A 23,192-nucleotide genomic window follows, 5' to 3' on the forward strand; every position below is an offset into this window, starting at 1 on the left:
ATGGATATGAATCTTGATGGCATGCCAGGGATAAGTTATCTTACAGAGAAATCATTTTTTTCCAATCAAGTTCTATAAATCCTCACTTAAATCAGAGATGATTTAAGCGCATGATTACATGAGTCGGTTGGAAGAGTGATAATTTTGATGCTTCTAATATCCTATCAATCATATGCTTCTGATACTCTGTCAATAACAGAAATGCAGAAGAGCAGAATTCTTTGTCCTTTCTGTTGCCCATTCCTAAGATTGACAGTATATTCCCTCAACTTTAACAGGATGAGCAAATAAATGTACAGCAGCTCTTACAACTAATAAAACTGAATCCGTTTATGAGGTTATAGAAAAAATTCAGGAGGACTTGGAGCGTGCAACTTTGTGTACATTATCTCTGCTATAAACCCTTTGGAAGTTGGAAGCAAGGAATTCAAAGCTTATGTTTACCATGGTAAATTCAAAGATCAAATTCCATTTGTGAGGAGAAAATCCTGATATATTCTATAACATGATAAGGCTTCTCCCCCCCTCTTCTGTTAAATTGCATCTCATTTTAGGAGTCTTCCTGGACAAATCCCTGCAGTTTTCTTGCCAAGGTTTTCCAGAATTAGTTTGTCACTGCCTTCTTTTTAGCACTGAAAAAAACGTTGTGCCTAAGTTGAGACTTGAACTCATGGTTTTCTAGTTTCTAGGAAATAACTTAACCACACAACATTAAATTGACTCTCCAATAAGTCCATAGAACTATTTTATTAAAATAAAGGACTACAGTAAACCATAATAATTTATTTCCAGTAAAGCATTTGACATTTGTATTATAAGCACTAGATTATTTTGCACAGGTGGTATTTTCTTGTCCCCCTGCATCTTTCATACAATAATTTTGAAAATCCATCCTACTAATTTTACATGTCTTAGGCAACCGAATGTACTGGAAACCTATAATTACAAGTTCTAAATCACAAGAGAAATTGCATGGGTGTGCTAGCAACATAAAAATCTTGGAAAGTAGCCAGTTGATACGTCTGGGCAAGCTTGGGCACCAAACTAGATACAGAAGCTGTTTATTCATAAAGGGGTAACTAAAAAAGTTGTGTATTATTGTTGCAAATTCCATACAATCAGGAAAGAAACCGAGAAAACATGTCTTGCCACTTTTTATTTTTAAAATATACATCAACATCATTCTGTAAATGATGAGGACTGTATGGGGACTGTTTTTTCCACATTTCTTATATGGGAAATATTTTTGATAAAAACCTAGCTACAATTGGTAGGGAGGACCTCCAAGAAGCATTTAATATTAGACAATAATGAAAAATGCCGGAAAAGTGTATGAAATGTTTATCTTCCTTGCTAAAGAAGACTGAGCTTTGCTTATTGCAATTTGTTGGTGGTGTTATGGAAAGTGAAAGTGGCATATAGCCTATTGCTACAGGGAAAAGAATAGCTTTCTGAACAGGAAGTTGAAGCTATCCAGGAGAGGCATAGAAGAATGTATCAGAGAATGGGAAGGAGGACACTTTGGCAGAGGAAAACAAGAACAATATAAACAGTGGTGGGATTCAGCCGGTTCGGGCCAGTTCAGGAAAACTGGTAGTTAAATTGCTGGCTAGCCCCGCCCCTTCTAGGAGTCCCTATGCGCCCCATTTTGGCTCCCAGGTAAGGGCAGGGAGGCCTCCTAGGCCCAAAATGGGATGCAAGGGGGCGCCCCTGTGCCCCATTTCACTCTTAGGAGGTTTCAGGTAGCACAGGGGGGCACAGGGGGGCAGTGGGCCCCTCACACCCCATTTTCACTCCCAGGAGGCTTCAGGGAGGCCTCCTAGGCCCAAAATGGGGTGCAGGGAGGTGATGCACCCCATGGCCCATTTTTTCTCCCAGGAGGTTTAAAGGAGGCCTACTAGGCCCAAAACGGGGTGGGGAGGTGGCATGTCCCACCCCGTGTCCTGTTTTTGCTCCCAGGGGGCTGCAGAAGGCCGAGTGCTGCCTGTCACACCCCATGGCCACACCCACCATGGCCATGCCTACCCAGGTGGTCATTAGGGCAGAGAACTGGTTGTTAAATTATTTGAATCCCACCTCTGAATATAATTCATAGAAGCAAATAAACCAGGAAGTACTCAATACCAGTGAACACAAGACATGATACCATATCTCCCTCTAGAGGACAACTAACTGGTACTTAAGCAACCTATGCCAGAGAACATTGCAAATAGTAATTTGAGCTCTCATGGGACAAAGGACTCCAAAAGCCTCTCAAGAAATAAAACACATATTATAGATGTTGATATTTCTATGAAGGGGAACAAGGCAATGTAGATATGATATGACATTGTGGGAACTATCTCATCTTCTGGAAGACGACATCTAGTGTATGAAGAAGATTGATTGAAACCCATTGGCAATTATCCTTTTCACAGCCAAAGGTATTTTAAGAGTCAGGGGAATGAATAAGATGGTAATTACTCAATGGATAGAACTTTTCTACACTCTTACTGTATTGCAAAATTCTAATATATGATGCTATTCTTAGATGACTCACAGTTGGCTGAATTACCACTCAGAACAGGGTTTATTAATGGCTTCACTACAGACATTCATAGTGTTTTTACAGGTGAATTGAAACTATGAAGAATAATGAATATCTTAGATGAAAAAGAAAAATCTTAAATAAACTTTAAATAAGTCTACACAGATTTATGCACTGAAAGAAGCAAAATAGAATTAGCAGAAAGAAATGAAATATTTTGTTGCATCTGGGTCAGAAAATATAAGGCACATATTGAGGATCTGGAAAACCCAGTTTGGCAGTCATACATACGGAAAAGATCTAGCTATCTTTGTGAACACCAGTTAAACAGCAGCCACTATTGTAAGTAACTGCAAATAATACAAAGATTATCTTGGGATCCATTAACAGGAACAGGAGTGCAGATCATGAGAAATAACAAATCGCCATTCAGACTGTATTCTGGCAAGACTCCACTTGGTATGATCCAAACACTTGATATGATGTTGGTATAATATAGGGCAGTGATAGCTAACCTTTTTCTCATCATGTGCCGAAAGCGCGTGTGTGCCGGCACCCATAATGCAATGCGCCCCCCCTGCAAATGCACGCACAAACCCCTGCCCCCCAGTTTGGGCCTACTAGGCCTCCCTGCAGCCTCCTGGGCCCAAAAGTGGGCCATGGGGGCACCGTTCCCCGGGCCCCATTCATGCGCACTTGACCTCTGCCCCCCACGTCTCCCGCATGTGCCCCTCCCTGTACAACTCAAAAATCAGCTTGCTGGTGGGAGGCATGCATGCATGTGCGATGGGACTGAGCTGGGTGATGGCTCATGTGCCCACAGAAAGGGCTCCGCGTGCCAGTTGTGTCACTCATGCCATAGGTTCACCATCACGGATATAGGGTCTTTTGCTTGAGCAGGGAGTTGGACTGGAAGATCTCCAATGTCCCTTTCAACCTTATTATTCTACATTCTATGTCCAGTTGTTGGCATCAGAATTCAAAAAAAGGCAACGGCAGGATCAGTGGAAAGGATAGCTTCCAATATGTTAAAATATCTAGAAACCAAAGTCTCTTGAGGAATAATTAAGGGGGAATGGGACAACTTGCCGCAGCCAACTCGCTGTGGAACAACTCATCACAGCCAACTCACCGCAGGACCATATAAAAATTCTATTTCAGTATTTAAAATAAATACAAATTATTTTAATTTTTGCCATTCAGATTTCATTCGGTCCCTCCTTTGCATCCTTTCTTTAATGATTCTATTCCACCATTTTTTTGATATTAGTGTAACTCATCCCACACACTGAGTTGTCCTGTGGCCAGATGGGCTGTGGCGAATTGTCTTGCAGCAAGCTGGCCGTGGCAAGTTGGCTGTGGTGAGCTAGCCATGGTGAGTTGACCATGGCAATTTGGCCATGGAGAGTTGGTTGTTGGAAATTGTCACAGATCTTAATTAAGGGGTATGATTAGCTTACAGAATTCTAAGGAGAGAAATTCAACACACTTTCTAGGGCCAAATCAGTGGTGGAATTCAACTTTTTTTACTACCGGTTCTGTGGGCGTGGCTTGGTGGGCTTGGTGTGGCTTGGTGGGCGTGGCTTGGTGGGTGTGGCAAGGAAGAATACTGCAAAATCTCCATTCCCACCCCACTCCAGAGGAAGGATACTACAAAAACCCATTCCCTCCTCACTCTGAGGCCAGCCAGAGGTGGTATTTGCTGGTTCTCCACACTACTCAAAATTTCCGCTACCGGTTCTCCAGAACCTGTCAGAACCTGCTGAATAGCACCCCTGGGCCAAATCATTTTTAAGAAGAAACTTTATGATTGCACATTTGACTTCTGCCACAATGATGAGAAATTTGGCTAGTTTTAAGTCCCCCCCCCCCCCGAAGTAAGAAGGTGATCCCTAAATTATATAGTCAACTATTAGCCAAACATGTGGTGGAGTGCTTAGAATCAGCATTTTTCAGGCATTGAAACACATTGGAAGACAACACTACCTTTGTCGAAGCAATATAACCAAGGGAAGTAAAATACAATTTCATAAAATCCCTTATCTCTTTGAAAGCTGCAAAAGCTTTGGTCTTGGCCATCCCCTCCCCAATATTTTATGCAAACATTGTTTTAAAAAAAGCCTTTAAACTGTCAACACATTATTTTCTGATCTATATTATCATGTATACCTTAGCATGATTTCGTTTGATAAGCTAAGCATAGACATCGTTAATATGGCCTTCCGTGATAGATCTTACTGCTTTATATATAATTTCCAAAGGAAGATACATTCATAAAACTAAAACATATTAACTTTACCCTCTGTACAACCAATTTACTTCTTGTCAAGATGATACTAAATTGCATTGCTTATCTTGAATAGCTTATCTTGTCATTAACTTTAAAGGCTCATAATATGTTCTCTCGTTGATACACAAATGCTGCTTTCCACACAGATGGTATATTTCAAATGAGACTTCATGAACTACTAACCTCATCAAACATCTCCTTTTTACAGGTAAAGTTTTTTTTTTTTTTTCCCATCCAGAAGAATTGAGAATAAGGATGTAAAAGGCTCTTTGTGGATTTTCTTTGGGCCAGATTAGCTCTTCAGTCAAGATAGAATAAATTATTGGTGAAAAAATATTGATCATATGCAAAATAGTTAGATATGGAACATATATCCCATATTCCATTATTTGACATATTAAACATATAGTGTTTGGTTCCCATGCCCTCAAACACACACACACACACACACACACACACACACACACGGACTGGAGGACAGTTTTACCAAATTGCTTTTGATGAACATAGAATAGAATAGAATAGAATAGAATAGAATAGAATAGAATAGAATAGAATAGAATAGAATAGAATAGAATAGAATAGAATAGGAATTCTTTATTGGCCAACTGTGATTGGATACACAAGGAATTTGTCTTTGGTGCATATGCTCTCAGTGTACATAAAAAGACAAGAATCATAAGGTACAACACTTAGTGATAGTCATAGGATACAATAAGCAATTAAATCATACTAGGAAAAAATCAATATCAATATAAATCGTAAGGATACAAGCAACAAAATTACAGTCATGCAGTCGTAAGTGGGAGGAGATGGGCGATAGGAATGATGAGAAGATTAATAGTAGTGCAGACTTAGTAAATAGTTTGACAGTGTTGAGGGAATTATTTGTTTTGCAGAGTAATGGTGTTCGGGGAAAAACTGTTCTTGTGTCTAGTTGTTCTGGTGTACAGTGCTCTATAGCGTTGTTTTGAGGGTAGGAGTTGGAACAGTTTATGTCCAGGATGCGAGGGGTCTGTAAATATTTTCACAGCCCTCTTTTTGACTTGTGCAGTATACAGGTCCTCAATGGAAGACAGGTTGGAAGCAATTGTTTTTTCTGCAGTTCTAATTATCCTCTGAAGTCTGTGTCTGTCTTGTTGGGTTGCAGAACTGAACCAGACAGTTATAGAGGTACAGCTACATCAGGAATTGAAAATACATACCTATTTTTTATATATAGTAGATAGGTGCCACGTCAGATTGGTTGGATTAACAGAGTTGTAGAAGTTTATAACATTTTGGGCCAGGAATGGGGAGGGATATTATTGCTGAAATATATTTAGCAGTATTCAACTAGGGGAGACAATTTATGTGTACGTTTATTTTTAATGCACATTTTTTTCCATATTCCATATCCGTATTTTAGCATTGTGAATAAAATATATAAATAAAAATACAGTGACGAAACAAAACAAAACCAAAGAAACTGGAAACTTCTCCAACGAACAATGATTTTCCCAAAGTTGACTCTGTTCATTATTAGATCCATCAATTTTTGACTTGGAGGAATGGTGCTCCCAATACATCACAAACTGCTTCTGTCTATTAGCTTTCACATTTATGTAAATACATTTTTCAAATTAAATTTAGGAAGGCAGGCTGATATAATGGTGCCAAGCCCTACTTAAGCCCTTGTTATTAATATCTTAGTTTGGGGGAATTTATCCTACTGTATTTAGCACTTCTTACAGCACCGTTTATGCATTCAGTCTCTCAACTGAAAGCATATTTGGTGGTGCACAACAACAACAACAACAACCAGAAAAGTGTGAGTCATATCCATAATTTATTATAGTAACCCTGGAGACCTACAATCCCAGTCAGTAACAAGTATCCCTGCAAAATACCAAAAGTTGGGGAAAATAATCGAGATAAAAACATACAGAGTTTATTCTCTATGGTGCACAGGAAAGTTGCCATGTACTTGGCATGTCTAGGGAAAAGATCAATACCAAAGATCTCATTTTTTTCAGAGAATAAACCTGTGTCCATCATTAGAACATAATAATCAGTATGGTGTTGAGATGGGCAATTTTTGGTGGTCAGTGACCCCATTTTCTTAGTTCTGCAATGGGCAATGTCGTTAATCGTAACGGACAAAACAGTGTCACATGGGATTGAAACCACAATATATTTATTTTATTTTACTTCTGATAAATTTCTTTTATTTGTTGATTTCTTCTTCTTTACTTTCTCTTTTATTGCTTCGGGTGTCAAGGGAGATATAAAGTTCTGCTTCTTGCTCTTCTGGTCCATCTCAACCATTGTTACTTGATGCATTGTCTTCTGAACCTAACTCATGTTCTTCGACTTTCTCCTCTGTTTGTATACGTCTTGTACAATATGGAATCCCAAGACATAAATAAATAGTATTTATTTATAAATGTATTTATTTACTTATTTATTTATGTGTTTCAGCAAGAATTTAGGTGGGCGGGTGAGTGCTTTTTTAAAAACTGTGTTGTTGTTTTTAATACATTGCAGTTCCCCATGCTTCTTGGCACTGATTTTCAAGAAAAAAGAACAGCAACAATTGCCTTGGCAAGCATAATGCAAAACAACACAAAACAGTCAAACAATGCAATCATCGCAAAGAAATCCAATAAAATTCGTTCCAAATCACAAGCAAACCATTTTAATGCTAATGCAATTAAGTGTGTGTGTGTGTGTGTGTGTGTGTGTGTGTGTGTGTGTGTGCTTTTTCCTCTAGCCAGGTTTTTCCTACGTAACCAAGGTTTTTCCGCAGCCCTAGCTCAGTGGAATCACATCCACTCGATTCTGGACTTTTTTCTTTCTGGCAGCCAGCAAGTTCTTGCTGCCAGGTGAGAGACTTATATAGATCTATTTCTGGCTCGTTAGCCATCATCAGTAAGCCACACCCACATCTCATGTATCCTCCCTGTAAAGGTACAATATCTATTTTCTTACTTCTTTGTAGGATTTATGTGCGTTTTTCCTCTAGCCAGGTTTTTCCTACATAACCAAGGTTTTTCTGCAGCCCTAGCTCAGTGGAATCACATCCACTCGATTCTGGGCTTTTTTCTTTCTGGCAGCCAGCAAGTTCTTGCTGCCAGGTGAGAGACTTATATAGATATATTTCTGGCTCGTTATACAAATATATATATTTGTTCTTTTCTTGGGATTACCAAATGTGTATAGAGTGAGTAACTGAAAGAAAGCAATGTTTAGAGAATCATAAATAAAAAATATAAACAAAAGAAAGAAACAAAAAACAGAACTGTAGGGAGAAGTATGCAGAACCACAAACTGGAGTGTGTGTGACCTGATGTTTCTAAACACAAGTGTCAGTAGTTTACTGAAGCTTGAGAACAACATGGAAGTTCCAGAGTAGCCTGGAATATGTCCACATTCTTGTCTATATTCAGCTAAAGCAGTGGGAGAACAACCAAGAAGGAATGCTAAGTGAGAGATTCCTTTACAGGTGCCTACGAATTAACAAAGCATCACATACCAATAGAGCTTAGTATCCTCAGGAGAAGAACACTTACTGAAGTTGTGATCAGTAATCGGAGCACTCAAGGGAAGAATGTAAAGGTTAAACAGAATAAGACCCATGACAGAACTCTGCAGAACAGAGGTTACAATGAGGAAATTCTTAGGACTTATGAAGGGGAACAAGGCAATGTAGATATGATATGACATTGTGGGAACTATCTCATCTTCTGGAAGACCACATCTAGTGTATGAAGAAGAGGTTACCAAGTTGATTGAAATCCATTGGCAATTATCCTTTTCACAGCCAAAGGTATTTTAAGAGTCAGGGGAATGAATAAGATGGTAATTACTCAATGGATAGAACTTTTCTACACTCTTATTGTATTGCAAAATTCTAATATATGATGCTATTCTTAGATGACTCACAGTTGGCTGAATTACCACTCAGAACAGGGTTTATTAATGGCTCCACTACAGACATTCATAGTGTTTTTACAGGTGAACTGAAACTATGAAGAATAATGAATATCTTAAATGAAAAAGAAAAATCTTAAATAAACTTTAAATAAGTCTACACAGGTTTGTGCACTGAAAGAAGCAAAATAGAATTAGCAGAAAGAAATGAAATATTTTGTTGCATCTGGGTCAGAAAATATAAGGCACATGTTGAGGATCTGGAAAACCCAGTTTGGCAGTCATACATACGGAAAAGATCTAGCTATCCTTGTGAACACCAGTTAAACAGCAGCCACTATTGTAAGTAACTGCAAATAATACAAAGATTATCTTGGGATCCATTAACAGGAACAGGAGTGCAGATCATGAGAAATAACAAATCGCCATTCAGACTGTATTCTGGCAAGACTCCACTTGGTATGATCCAAACACTTGATATGATGTTGGTATAATGTAGGGCAGTGATAGCTAACCTTTTTCTCATCATGTGCCGAAAGCGCGTGTGTGCCGGCACCCATAATGCAATGCGGCCCCCCTGCAAATGCACGCACAAACCCCTGCCCCCCAGTTTGGGCCTACTAGGCCTCCCTGCAGCCTCCTGGGCCCAAAAGTGGGCCATGGGGGCACCGTTCCCCAGGCCCCATTCATGCGCACGTGACCTCTGCCCCCCACGTCTCCCGCATGCGCCCCTCCCTGTACATCTCAAAAATCAGCTTGCTGGTGGGAGGCATGCATGCATGTGTGGTGGGACTGAGCTGGGTGATGGCTCATGTGCCCACAGAAAGGGCTCCACATGCCAGTTGTGTCACGCATGCCATAGGTTCACCATCACGGATATAGGGTCTTTTGCTTGAGCAGGGAGTTGGACTGGAAGATCTCCAATGTCCCTTTCAACCTTATTATTCTACATTCTATGTCCAGTTGTTGGCATCAGAATTCAAAAAAAGGCAACGGCAGGATCAGTGGAAAGGATAGCTTCCAATATGTTAAAATATCTAGAAACCAAAGTCTCTTGAGGAATAATTAAGGGGGAATGGGACAACTTGCCGCAGCCAACTCGCTGTGGAACAACTCATCACAGCCAACTCACCGCAGGACAATATAACAATTCTATTTAAGTATTTAAAATAAATACAAATTATTTTAATTTTTGCCATTCAGATTTCATTCGGTCCCTCCTTTGCATCCTTTCTTTAATGATTCTATTCCACCATTTTTTTGATATTAGTGTAACTCATCCCTGAAGTCCAGACTCTGAAAAACAGTGTAAAAATTAAAAATTATTTTTATAATGACTAAAGATGAGGTAACAATATTTAGACAAAATATCTGATGGTGAAAATTTATCAAATCACAAAAGGACCATATAAGGTCTGGAAGTTGACCACTAGAATGTCATTCAGAATTTGAGGACATCCCATCTCATTTGAACAGCCTTTCTGAAACCCTGATTGATACAGATCTAGAAAAGTGAGAGAAATAAAGATAGAAATAAAGTAGAAGCTCACTTCTGAGAAGGCAACAGATATACAGACAATGCCTATAAAATTTCAGTGTCAACTGGACCCTATGTTGTGATGTCCCAAAGGTACTTTTTTTTTCCCACAAGAGACAACTAGACTTTCTGGTTTTTCTTTGAAGATGTTTCGTTTCTCAAAGAAAAACTAGAAATTGGGACAACCATGACCTGGATGACTGAGAATATCCATAGACTTTGTTGTGATGCTTTTTCATGCATGAGTGTATGTGGAGCAGAGAGACATGTACCCAGAGTCCCTTGGGAGTTGGGCGGCATAAAAATATGATTAATTAAATTAATTAAATTAAATCTGTTTTGGAGTTACTGGTGGTTATGTATGCCTCTTTCTGCACCTCATTTTCACCACCAAGAACATAATAGAAGAAACCTTTAAAATATATAGATGGTTTATCATACTTTCTTCTGTGAAATCATGACAGCTCCATTTTAAAGACCAATGTGTGAACTGGTGAATAGCTTTCATGATTCATGATGAATGCTATATTATTCTAATAGCATTCTCCAGTCATTTATAATTCAAGGAAGATAAAATGAATAGTCTGAATATATGCTTTTAGCTGATTATCCTCTAAAGCACAAAAGAGATTCATGAACAGCATAAATATAAAGAAGCCAATGTTATTTAATAGCATCCGTAAGATGTAACACTTGAAATTCTGTCAGAATCAAAACAGTGTGGTTTTGAATTGCTGTTGTTCACCTAAGATCTGTCTAGAATTGGTTTCATTCCAGGACTCCAGGATCAAATAAAATAAGCTGGAGGTGGCAGCGGGTGGTGGAAAAACATTCAAAAAGATATTTTTATAGATCACTGGTTCTCCCCCCTCCCCAAATAACTCAAGAATAGGCATAGTGTTTCAGAGCAATTACAATAAATTAAATTACAATAGATTAAAAAAGATGTTGAAAAGTAGCGAAAGTAATAAAACCCAAAACTTTCTTGATTAGGATTTATTGTGATAGCAAAAATGAAAAATACTAAACAATTTTAACTTTTTTTTATATAGGGATTAAGATTTCAAATTTTCAAGAAAGTGATAGCCTTGCATTTCCTAATCTTAAATTATACTTTTTGTGCTGTTTGTCTTTCATGGGTTACAGAAGGAAGAAAATTCCCAAATAATAGAATATTATGAGCCACGGTAGCACAGTGGTTAGAGTGCAGTACTGCAGGCTACTTCTGCTGACTGCTGTCTGCCTGCAGTTTGGCAGTTCAAATCTCACCAGGCTCAAGGTTGACTCAGCTTTCCATCCTTCCAAGGTGGGTAAAATGAGGACCCAGATTGTTGAGGACAATATGCTGACTCTGCAAACTGCTTAGAGGGGGCTATAAAAGCACTGTGAAGCAATATATAAGTCTAAGTGCTACTGCTATTGCTATATTAACCAAAGAAGAAGCTGCCTTAGGCAACAGATTTCATAGGTACTCAATGCGTAAGGAAACAAACGAAGAAAATAATTTTAAAAGACATGGTATAGGACAGTGCCTGCTAAATACACAGAATCTTTTAAAAACAAAGGTAAGTCCAGTAACTTCATCATTATATTCACCCTCAGTTGCCTTTTGCTCTGCAGATACAGTAAATATATATATATATATATATATATATATATATATATATATATATATATATATATATATATATATATATATATTAATTGTATATGCCAATATGTACCAAAGTAATTAGATCCCTACAGAATACCTCCTGCAATAAATAAATTGCAAACACATTCTGAAAGGTTCAAAATGCTGGTTTTCACTAGTGTTTTCCCCTCTCCTTGCCCCACCATGCTGGGAAACACTGACCCTTTCCTGGGGCTCTGTTTAATGACCTGTGCAGTCACTTAATAATTGCAACTGGGTGAGTTAGGATTGTTGTCATTGAACAAAATGGTCATGTGGTCTAGCTCAGTGGTGGGATTCAAAAAATTTTTACTACCAGTTCTGTGAGCATGGCTTGGTGGACGTAGCATGGCTTGGTGGACGTGGCTTGGTGGGCATGGCGAGGGAAGGATACTGTAAAATCTCCATTCCCACTCCATTCCAGGGGAAGGATACTGTAAAATCTCCATTCCCTCCCCATTCCAGGGGAAGGTTACCACAAAATCCCTCTTTCCTCCAGATCAGCTGGGACTCAGAAGGCAGGGAATAGATGGGGGCGGGGCCAGTCAGAGGTGATATTTACCGGTTCTCTGAACTACTCAAATTTCCGCTACTGGTTCTCCAGAACTGCTGAATACCACCTCTAGTCTAGCTTAACAACCACCTTGTTCAATAACTGAGTTTCTGGGCTCAGTTATGATTGTAAGTAGATGACTATTTGTATAAGTGTTTGTGTGTGTGTGTGTGTGTGTGTGTGTGTGTGTGTGTGTGTGTGTGTGTGTGTATTCATATTCTCCTACAAAGCAGCACAGGTTTCTCCCACATAATCTATCGGTAAAGAAATCAAATTAGTACAAGGCATATTTATGACTCACAAATCAACAGCTTTTTGAAGTGATACTAAACAGTTTAATAAAAACACAAAGTGAGTTAAGACTTCAAAGAAATGCTGTAATAAATCAGGACTAATCCAGTGTTCGCTGTTGTTCAGTGTAAAAGTTTGTGTTAATGTAACATTAATTTAAAATGCATAGAAGCCCAGAAGTTATAAAGTGTTAAATTTTAACCATGTGCCTCAGATTACTTGTGCTTTATAATTTATACCATTGTTTTAAGACTCTCAGAAAATGTAGGAAGTTCAACTGTTAACAATCCCATTGTAAACTTCTTGAAAAGGATAACTATAAAATAAAGGGCCTTCATATCAGCGGTGAAATCCTCTGAAGTCTGCTACCGGTTCTGTGAGTCTACTACTGAGCACGCGTTTTGTGTATGCATGCGCACCTGAGATGCACCCACGCAGCGCTAAAAAATGAACATTTTGAAGCCTTCCGAGTCTGCAAAGGTAAGTAGAACAGCGAGGGGGGGGGGAATCCGCTGTGCCACACAATTTAGATTAGCTAGAAAGTAGGAAATCCGATGATTCTAGCTAATATAAATCACACATCACAGCTGATCATCGCCCAGCTGATTGTCGGAAATACCAGTTCGCCCGAACTGGTAATATATTTTATTACCGGTTTGGGAGAACCGGTCTGAACCAGTAGCATTTCATTCCTATCTTCATATATGTATTGATCATTAGTTTGGGGGTTCAGGAACATATAATATGAAAAGGATGGAAGGAGGCAGGGGTGGGTTCTAATTTTTTTTACTACCGGTTCTGTGGGCGTGGCTTATTTTGTGGGCATGGCTTGGAAGTCATGTGACTGGGTGGGCGTGGCTAGCTGGTCATGTGACCGGGTGGCCATGGCTATGTGTATAGGGACTACCCAGAGGGCTGAAAAAAGTCATTTCTGACAGGTCCTCGCACTTTTGACTGGTCCTCATACTTATGACCATCCTCAAATTTATGCCCGTGCAGCATTCTTAACAACCATGTCACTCATTTCACAACTGCTTCTTTTCACCATGGTGATAAGATAGGGCAAAAAACGTAAAATGTGAGGATAGTCGTAAATTCAAGATCTGGTCAAAAGTGCGAGGACCAGTCAAAAATAACTTTTTCAGCCCTCTGAGTAGTTCATGTGCACCAAAGGACTACCCAGAGGGCTGAAAAAAGTGATTTCTGACAGGTCCTCACACTTTTGACCGGTCTTCGCACTTATTTATTTATTTATTTATTTTATTTATTTATTTTTCATATTTGTATACCGCCCTACTCCCGAAGGACTCAGGGCGGTGAACAGCCATAATAAATACAAATACATATAGAAGTTAAAAACTATTAAGAAACAGATTAAGTAATTTAGGCTCAAAGATTAAAAAACATCCAAATTTATCTAAAGAGGTTTAAAACCCAATTTAAAAGCCAGTTTAAAAGCCAATTAAAAAGGGAGAGTTAGGCCAGACCAGCTTGTTGGAATAGAAATGTTTTCAGGGCACGGTGGAATATGCGTAAGTCTTGGATGTTTCGTAACTCCGGGGGAAGCCCGTTCCAGATGGTAGGTGACTGGTCATCATTTATGCCCATTGTAGCATTCTTAACAACCGTGTCACTCATTTCACAACTGCTTCTCTTCACCATGGTGACAAGATAGGGCAAAAACGTAAAATGTGAGGACAGTCGTAAGTTCGAGGACTGGTCAAAAGTGCGAGGACCAGTCAAAAATAACTTTTTCAGCCCTCTGAGTAGTCCATATGCACAAAAGGACTACCCAGAGGGCTGAAAAAAGTGATTTCTGACAGGTCCTTGCACTTTTGGCCAGTCTTCGCACTTATGACTGGTCATCATTTATGCCCATTGTAGCATTCTTAACAACCATGTCACTCATTTCACAACTGCTTCTCTTCACCATGGTGACAAGATAGGGCAAAAATGTAAAATGTGAGGACAGTCGTAAGTTCGAGGACTGATCAAAAGTGCGAGGACCAGTCAGAAATAACTTTTTCAGCCCTCTGAGTAGTCCATATGCATAAAAGGATACAGCAATAGAGAGGGATGAAGGAAGGGAAGGGAAATTAGAGTAGGAGTGAGGGTAAGAGAGGGAGGAAGAGAGGAGGAGAAGGAGAAAGGAAGAGGAAGTAGGGAGGAGAAGAAGAGGGTGAGGAAGAGAAAGTAAGAAGGAAAAAAAAGAGAGAGGTGGTAGGTTTGAGGAGAAAGATTGCTGTACAATAAAAAAGATGAAAGGGAAGAAAGCCAACCCCAAACAAATATAAAGATATTAAGATAAAGAATGAATTGTTAAACTTTAAAGAATAAAAGAGAACAAATATGAATAAATAACAATAATTAGAAACACACATACAAACATATAATGTATTTTCTTTGAACAGAGTATTTGGCCGGTTCACAAATTTAAACAGTGTTTAGTCATTTCAATTAAATTTACAATTTCTATATTTCCTTTTTGCCATATTTATTCCTCATCTATTTTTGTAAAAAACCAATATTACCCTTCATCCTCATCTCTAATCTTAATCAAATTCAATTTTTCCCTTCTATTCTATATTATATCCCTTCCCATTGTCATCTATTTTTATATCCATCCTCACATTGGTTAATTATGTAATATTACAGTTGTTTAATATGAATTCAACATTTTAATATAAATCAATTAGTTATATAACTACCTTTTTTGTATATTAATCAATATGAACATGAATATTCCAATTATTTCCATGTAATCCAATTTCTTGCAAATCAATTAATTATATTTACCAATAATAATAAACCAAATAATTTCCCCCATATATTCCTCCAAACCACAAATTAACCATTTCTGCTTTCAACACAATATACAATTAATAGTATCTCAATTATTACAATTCCCTAGTTAAATAGAGCTTTTTTTCTTTTGTGTTTTAAAATCTTGAACTCTCCTCTTTTTCCCTAAATTTCCCATTGTTTGCACCTACCTTTTTTGGTGAGGAAAAAGAAAAGAAATCTGCCTGCCTAATTTTTCAACATTACAGCAACAGCAAAGCCAACAGCCTGCTTTACTTTCAGTTTTGTTTTTCAGCATAGCCAGGGGAAAAAAAATGCTCCAGCACTCTTTGGAAACAAGCAGCAGAGCCCTCCGCAAAGCAGTTGAGAGCAAATCAGCTGAGAGTCGGGAGCCGATCTAATCAAGGGCTAATTAGCCTATGCTGAAGCTCTGCGGGCCAATAAAATTACAAAAAAACACTGAACCATTTGTTAAATTTCTGGCTCGCCTGCCCCTCTCCCACCACTATTTATTGGCAATAAATACTGGTGTGGAGGGGCGGGGCAAGCCAGCAATTTAACAAACGGTTCGGCTCCTAGAACCGGCAGAATCCCACCACTGGCTATAGGGCGGCCCTTTGAAGCCCCGCGGCAAGAATTTAAACAGTTTTTTTTCCTCTAGCCATCAGCTGGGACTCAGGAGGCAGCAATAGATTGGGGGTGGGACCAAATAAAAGGTAAGAATAATGTGGGTGTGGGGGGTGGGAGGGCAGGGTGGAGGGGAGAACTAGTTCGGTGATGTCATATTGTCACCGCTACCGGCTCGGCCGAACCGGACCGAACCGGGAGGAACCCACCACTGGAAGGAGGTATAGCTGTCCATTTAAACTGGAATCTTGATTCATTTGGGTTGTAGAAGCTTATACTTGAGCAGGCATGAGCAATTTTTTCTTTAACATCTGACCACATGAAGGATTTAGGTATTACAGAAATGACTCTGTTTCCATCCCATTTCTGTAACAAATTGAGCCCTCTAGATCAGTGGTGGGTTGCCCCCAGTTCGCACCAGTTCTATAGAACCAGTAGTAAAACCGGCAGGAGGCTCCGCCCATCGACCCCAACATCATCAATATACTTCTGCACATGCGCAGAAGAGCGCATGCACATGCTCGCTTCACTCATGTGTGCACATAGCCCCATTGCAAACCAGTAGTAAAGATAAGTAGAACCCACCCCTGCTCTAGAAATTTAGCTGGATGCCAGAAATTTGTCTAGATTGGCCTAGAAAAAGGAAAGGTAAAAGCTATTTAAGAGACTGTAGTTGGCTCCCAATGTTTATCCATGATATTCTGAAGAACCAAGAGCAATCATCACATCTTCTCTTGGCTATTTGGTAGTGAACTCCAACCCCCTAAGTAAAATAGTTGCTTTTAACATAACACAGCTTTTAAGACAGCTGTTCCAGTCAAACCTAGACATTACTTTCACTTGTTGTATTGTTCTGATCCAGCCTTAGCAGAAGCAAGAAACAGACTCCTTGTCACGAAAAATTCCTCTTTATTTACCTCTTGTGAATTAATGGCATTCACCCACCGAAAAGTCCAAGCAAAAGTCCTACAAGGAGTTAAATGCAGCAACGGACCTTATCAGTTCCTTGTGATAATGGCAAGGCTGTGAGCTCCCAACCGAAAGGCTGCAAATGAAGTTCTGGCAAGCAGTCTTTGATGCATGAAACACAATGAGACAATCTTCAGAAATATGAACTGTTGCATCCTATGACAATCACTCTGCTTTCCTTCTATTTATTCCCCAGCCAGGGAGGGGCCATTCAGCATCCATCTGTCCTTTGCTTCCTGAGTCGACTCCTTGTCCTCCATTGTTCACTTCTCCTAACTGCTCTGAGCATACGTGCATCTGGAACAGGCCCCAGATGTTCCTCCTCCTCACTTATATCAGCCTCCAAATGCAGCTGCATTTCTGGTAGCTGGGAAATGTCAGACTGCCCTGGCTGTATCTCTGTGTCCAATGCAGAGCATCCATCAGAACCTTCCCCAGACTCCAGCACTGGCCCATGTCCCATCTCCTCATTATCCGAGTCTGCTACCAGCTCCGCTGGCAGCTGGTGGGCCACATCATGTATTTCCTATTGATTATTCAGAACATGATTAGTACATGACAGAGGAGAAGTAAACATTACACACAATCAATGTAATTATATACAAAATGTCTGCAGGGGAACAACAGTGGCCACATAACTGGATGTCCAGCTATCTAGGTGATCGCCTCTGGAATTATATAAATCTTCTAGTGAACCAGAGAATGCCTGTCTTTTCTGTATTCTTGTCTTTCATTTCCCCCACTGGTCTTCCTCCCCTCTTTTCCACATTGCCTTAGGCATGGAATTAGTTTTCTACAGTTGTTTACTAAGTTTCCATACTTTTTTTTTCCCAATGCCTTCTTAAGCTTTAGGTTTTTTTTTAAAAAAAAAATATCTCCAATACAAAGTCAATTGAACTCTTTTTAAAAAGAAAAATAAGAAACAACAGCAAATCCACTACTCTCTTGTTGGAATGTTCACTTCAAAACTGCTACAACATTTTACGTAATTTTTACATCATCTTTGCATAATCTTATTCCCCCTTCTCTGTTGATACTTTGATTGTGAACCTTTGGGCAGAAAGTTAACTTTTAAAATTCTCTGGGAAGGGCTTTGCTTGCTTTATGCACTGTATAAACCTTTCATGTCAGTGCTTAGTTCTGATTTATTTTCTAGAAGGACTTCCTATGAAGCTTGAGACTGAAATTAAGTGTCAAATTAAAGTACATTTTATATTCGCATAACATTATTTGCTCCCCAATGAAATGAAATTAACTGGATGAAAAAAAAAATCCAACAATCTGAAACTATGACATTTTTCAAATAAAGTGCAAAAATTTTAAAGGTGGAAATTGATATTTTTTTAAAAGATCAGAGGGAAATCGGTATACAGATTCACATGTTGTTCTTTGAGTTGGGCCAAATAACAAGAGAGACCTTAGAGCAATGGTGTAAAACTCGATTTCATTGAGGGCTGCATCAAGGTTGTGTTTCATTGAGGGCTGCACCTTGGGTGGGGGGGGGCAGGGGAGGGGAAGTGGCAGGGGGGGCATGGCCAGCTCAACATCACTTGTTTTGGGGGCAACTGTGGTGGCCCGAGTGCTCTGCCAGTGAAAATGGGCTCCCAAGGTCCATTTTCAGCTGTGATGGCCTCCTGCAACCCTCTGTAAGTGATAATGGAGGTTGGGAGGGCCATATCCAGCCCTTGCAAGCTTCGTTTTCAGCTGCAATGGCCTCCTGCAACCCTTTCCCAACAAAAATAGAGCTCGGGAGGGCCGTGTGCAGTCCTCCGGAGCTCCATTTTCACTGGCAGAGGCATCATGGGCTGGTCCTTGCTATTTCCAAGACAGCCCCATGGGCCAAATCTAAACATCCCATGGGCCAGATACAAATTTGACACCCTGCCTTAGAGCATAAGAACCTAGACCAAACTATTTGTGCAGTCCACAGTGGAAACTTGTTTTTTTTTTTTCTCCCCTCACTAGGTGTGCAGGCACTGAAGAGTGCAAATTCTGATTTCACAAATAATATGGAGGGCCATCAGTTGCTTGGAGATAAGCATTATTTTTCCTGCTCTCTCGCACTGAAGGAAATACATTAGGATCACCCTGCTGAGCTTGCAACCTCAGAAGCACTTTTTCTTCTTTCTCTAACTGTTTCCAGATAACCACTATGTTTGCTTTGTGGTCAGGTTTTCCATAATTCATCTCTCTCTAAGATTAATAGAACTCTGCTTCTTTTACAACAAGGACCAATAGTTCCATTCCATTATTAACCTTCTCTCCTAATTCTGCTTTTGAAACACTGTTATTGTTCAAAGTCAAGATTTTATACACCAACAATGAATGTTCAAGATGAGATTAACTTATTTTATTAACTGTGTATATCCCCTAAAGGAGTAATGTAGGTTTGGAGATCAACCAGGAAATCTATCATTAGAAAAACACTACTCATCATCGCCGAATGTAGTGTTTAATATTATTTGTTTATGTATATGTAGTGTTTAGTATTATTTGTTTGCTTAATTGAATTATATCATGCATTTCCTCCACTTTCTGAAGAGGTTATGCATAGCAGTTCTTCCTTCAGTTTTTCCTACAACATCATATCTTTGGATAGGTTGAACTACAAAAGATTGACCCAATCTGCTGCCCTCCAATCAGGACACAGAGTTGCAGGCTAACCAGCATACGTCAGCAGCGAACATAGAAAAGCGCCAACTCCGATCTCGCAGCATGCCCACAGCTTCTAAACTGAAAGTAGGGGCCCGATGATGACAAGTTAGAGAGCTTGTTGAAACGTTGCCAAAAAGAAAACTTTTAAAGTGTTGGTTAGGATTTTAGCCAGAGTTTCAAAAGAACTTACAAAGTGTTTTGTTGGGATTTTGGAGGATTTTAAGCTGGGATTTTAGCCAGGATTTTAAGTATTTCAACTAACAGACTTTTAATGATGCTCTTGCACTTCGCACGCGATTGTCTTAAGCATGAATTTCACATTTACAAACTTCCTGTCTGATATTTACTTTATTGTTCATCTCTCATTTTTGACAGATATTGATGAGTAGATAACCTGAGATATAGTTTCCCAAACTATAAAGCATTACTGACCCAAGTATGTTTTTATCAATGTGCGTTTCTCTGAAGTACATTTAGGGAGGCAAAAATTGCACTTTAAATATCTGTATAAATATCATCTTTAACACAATCCCAGATTTGTCTGTTTTAGAATCAACAAAAGAGTTTACAGCTCTTTATATTATGGTCTCATTGGCTTTGGATTACTGATGTGATTTTTTCCATAGCAGATCATGAATGCATGTGGAATGGTTTCTAAAAATACATACATAAACTTATTTTCTTCAGAAACCATTACTTTTCATTACCCTGCAGGCAAATGCTTTTCTTTAGAAGTTGTCTGCATTGCATTCTCCAGGATTCAAATTGTGCAGGGGTTGTGTGTTTCCTCTAAGGAGCCACAGTGGCACAGTGGTTAGAGTGCATCCTGCGGAATGCAATGCAGACAACTTCTAAAAAAAAAGCATTTGCCTGTAGGCTACTTCTGCTGACTGCTGGCTGACTGCAATTTGGCAGTTCAAATCTCACCAGGCTCAAGGTTGACTCAGCCTTCCATCCTTCTGAGGTCGGTAAAATGAGGACCCAGATTGTTGGGGGCAAGATGCTGACTCTGTAAACTGCTTGGGAGAGGGCTATAAAGCCCTGTAAAGCAGCATATAAATCTAAGTGCTATTACTGTTGACCATAACTGACCCAAAAATCTATGTTGTTAAGTGAGACATTTGTTAAGTGAGCTTTGCCCCATTTTATGACCTTTCTTTCCACAGTTGTTAAGTGAATCACTACCTATAGTCTGCCTCTGAAGTCAAACTGATCCGATATCTCAAGTTTAAGAAAATGTCCGCCAGATATTGGAAATGCAACCAGACCCCGGGTACATACTATCACATGTGGTGGACATGTGCAAAAGCAAAGAACTATTGGACAAAAATACACACATGATTAGAAAAAATGTTGAAGCAGCACATAGATTATAAACCAGAAATATTTTTGTTAGTTATAGTACCAGAGAGGAATGATAAAGGGAATATATATCTAATATTACATGTTTTGACAGCAGCAAGAATTGTATTTGCACAATACTGGAAAAATGAAAAAACACCTACAGAAGAAGATGTAATTAAGAAAATTTTAGATTATGCAGAAATGGACAGATTGACCTTAACGATAAAAGAAAAAGAAGACACAGAGTATTTTCGAACATAGAAATTGTTTTATAAATGGTTTGATGATAAAGATAGACATTAGGAGTTAGAAAAGTATTACTATCTAAGCAAATCGACCCAGTTAATACGCTGTTCACTGAGCATTTGTATATGTAAATTGAAAATGTATAAATAAACTGATAAAAAAAGTTTCTTTAATAGAACTATCACTTCCTAGAACTGAAAACTGCATAATGGTATGCATATGGCAATTTCTTTAAGCCTTATAAAATATTTTTCAAACATGCAGAAATCCAGAATGGACAGAAAAACCAAAGTCATTGTAATTACCTGTGAGTGATTATTGGATTTGTTCTTAAAATAAATGGTATTCCTGGCTGAGGATCAAATTGCCTTTGATACATCTCTGCTTCTCTTGTTGTTGTTTTTTTCTTTCCTCCAGTCGTCCTGAAGTACTGACATTTGGTGCCAGAAATATTTGACAAAGATCATTGTCAGCATATTTATGGAACAAGATGCTCTCCCATTCTTCCCCTTGAAATGTTTTGGCTTTGTAACATTCACATGCTAGCCATGACAGATTGCCTGTGACAGAAGGTGTCAAGGAAGGGAATAAAATTTTAAATTGTCAACTTTATCTCTCTTCCTAATTACCATGCTCCTCATAGTAAAGATAAACTCTTCCTAGGACCATTACATTCTCTTTGTTAAAGCTGTAGTTTCTGAATTCCTACCTGGAATGCCAATGCTTGATCTAGGGCAGTGATGGTTAACCTTTTTGCTGTCGCGTGCCAAAAATGGGGGGAGCGCAGGGGGTTTGCGGGTGGGCGTGGCTACACCCATAATCCAAAGCATCCCGCACATGCGCGTGTGACCCCCCCACTCCCCCAGCTTTTGGCAAATGATGGAACAGTGGGCCCGTTTTTCACCCTCCCCAGGCTCCAGAGGCTTTCTAGGAGCCTGGGGAGGGCAAAAACTGCCTTCCCGACCCCCCCCGGAGGCCCTCCAGAGGCTGGAAATAGCCTGTTTCCCAATGTCCAGTGGGCCCAGAAGGCCTGAAAATCAGGTGGCCGGCACATGCATGCATGTTGGAGCTCAGCTAGGGCAATGCTTCTGTGCCCACAGATACGGCTCCGCGTGCCACCTGTGGCACGCGTGCCATAGGTTCGCCATCACGGATCTAGGGAATAGTTTTAAAGCTGGTGCAGACATCCAAGTTTAAAGACACAAACACAGATACCTACATAAAGAATTGTATTTGTTTCTCCCACAGCAAAACCCCAACACTATCAATTCGAATTTGTGCAGGAAGGCAAGCAGGATGACTGGGAAATGCCTCTCCCAAGACTCAGCTACGAACTAGGGCATACAAAACCTTTGCTAGACCAATTTTCAAATACAGCTCATCTGCCTGGAACCCGCACTTTATATCGGACATTAATATAATTGAGTGAGTCCAGAGGTATTTCACGAGAAGAGTACTCCACTCCTCTGCTCACAACAGAATACCTTATGCCACGAGGCTTGAAATTTTGGGATTAGACAATTTAGAACTATGCCGCCTTCGGTCTGACCTAAGCATAATACACAAAACTATCTGTTACAACGTCCTACCTGTCAATGACTACTTCAGCTTCAACCGCAATAATACACGAGCACACAATAAATACAAACTTACGGTAAACTGCTCCAAACTCACTTGCAGAAAATACAACGTCAGCAACAGAGTGGTCAATGCCTGGAATGCACTACCTGACTCTGTGGTTACTTTCCCAAACTCTCATAACTTTAA

The sequence above is a fragment of the Pituophis catenifer genome, unplaced genomic scaffold, assembly GCF_029215685.1.
Source record: "Pituophis catenifer annectens isolate HBS135680 unplaced genomic scaffold, rPitCat1.0.hap2 SCAF_4, whole genome shotgun sequence".
Taxonomy (NCBI): domain Eukaryota; kingdom Metazoa; phylum Chordata; class Lepidosauria; order Squamata; family Colubridae; genus Pituophis; species Pituophis catenifer.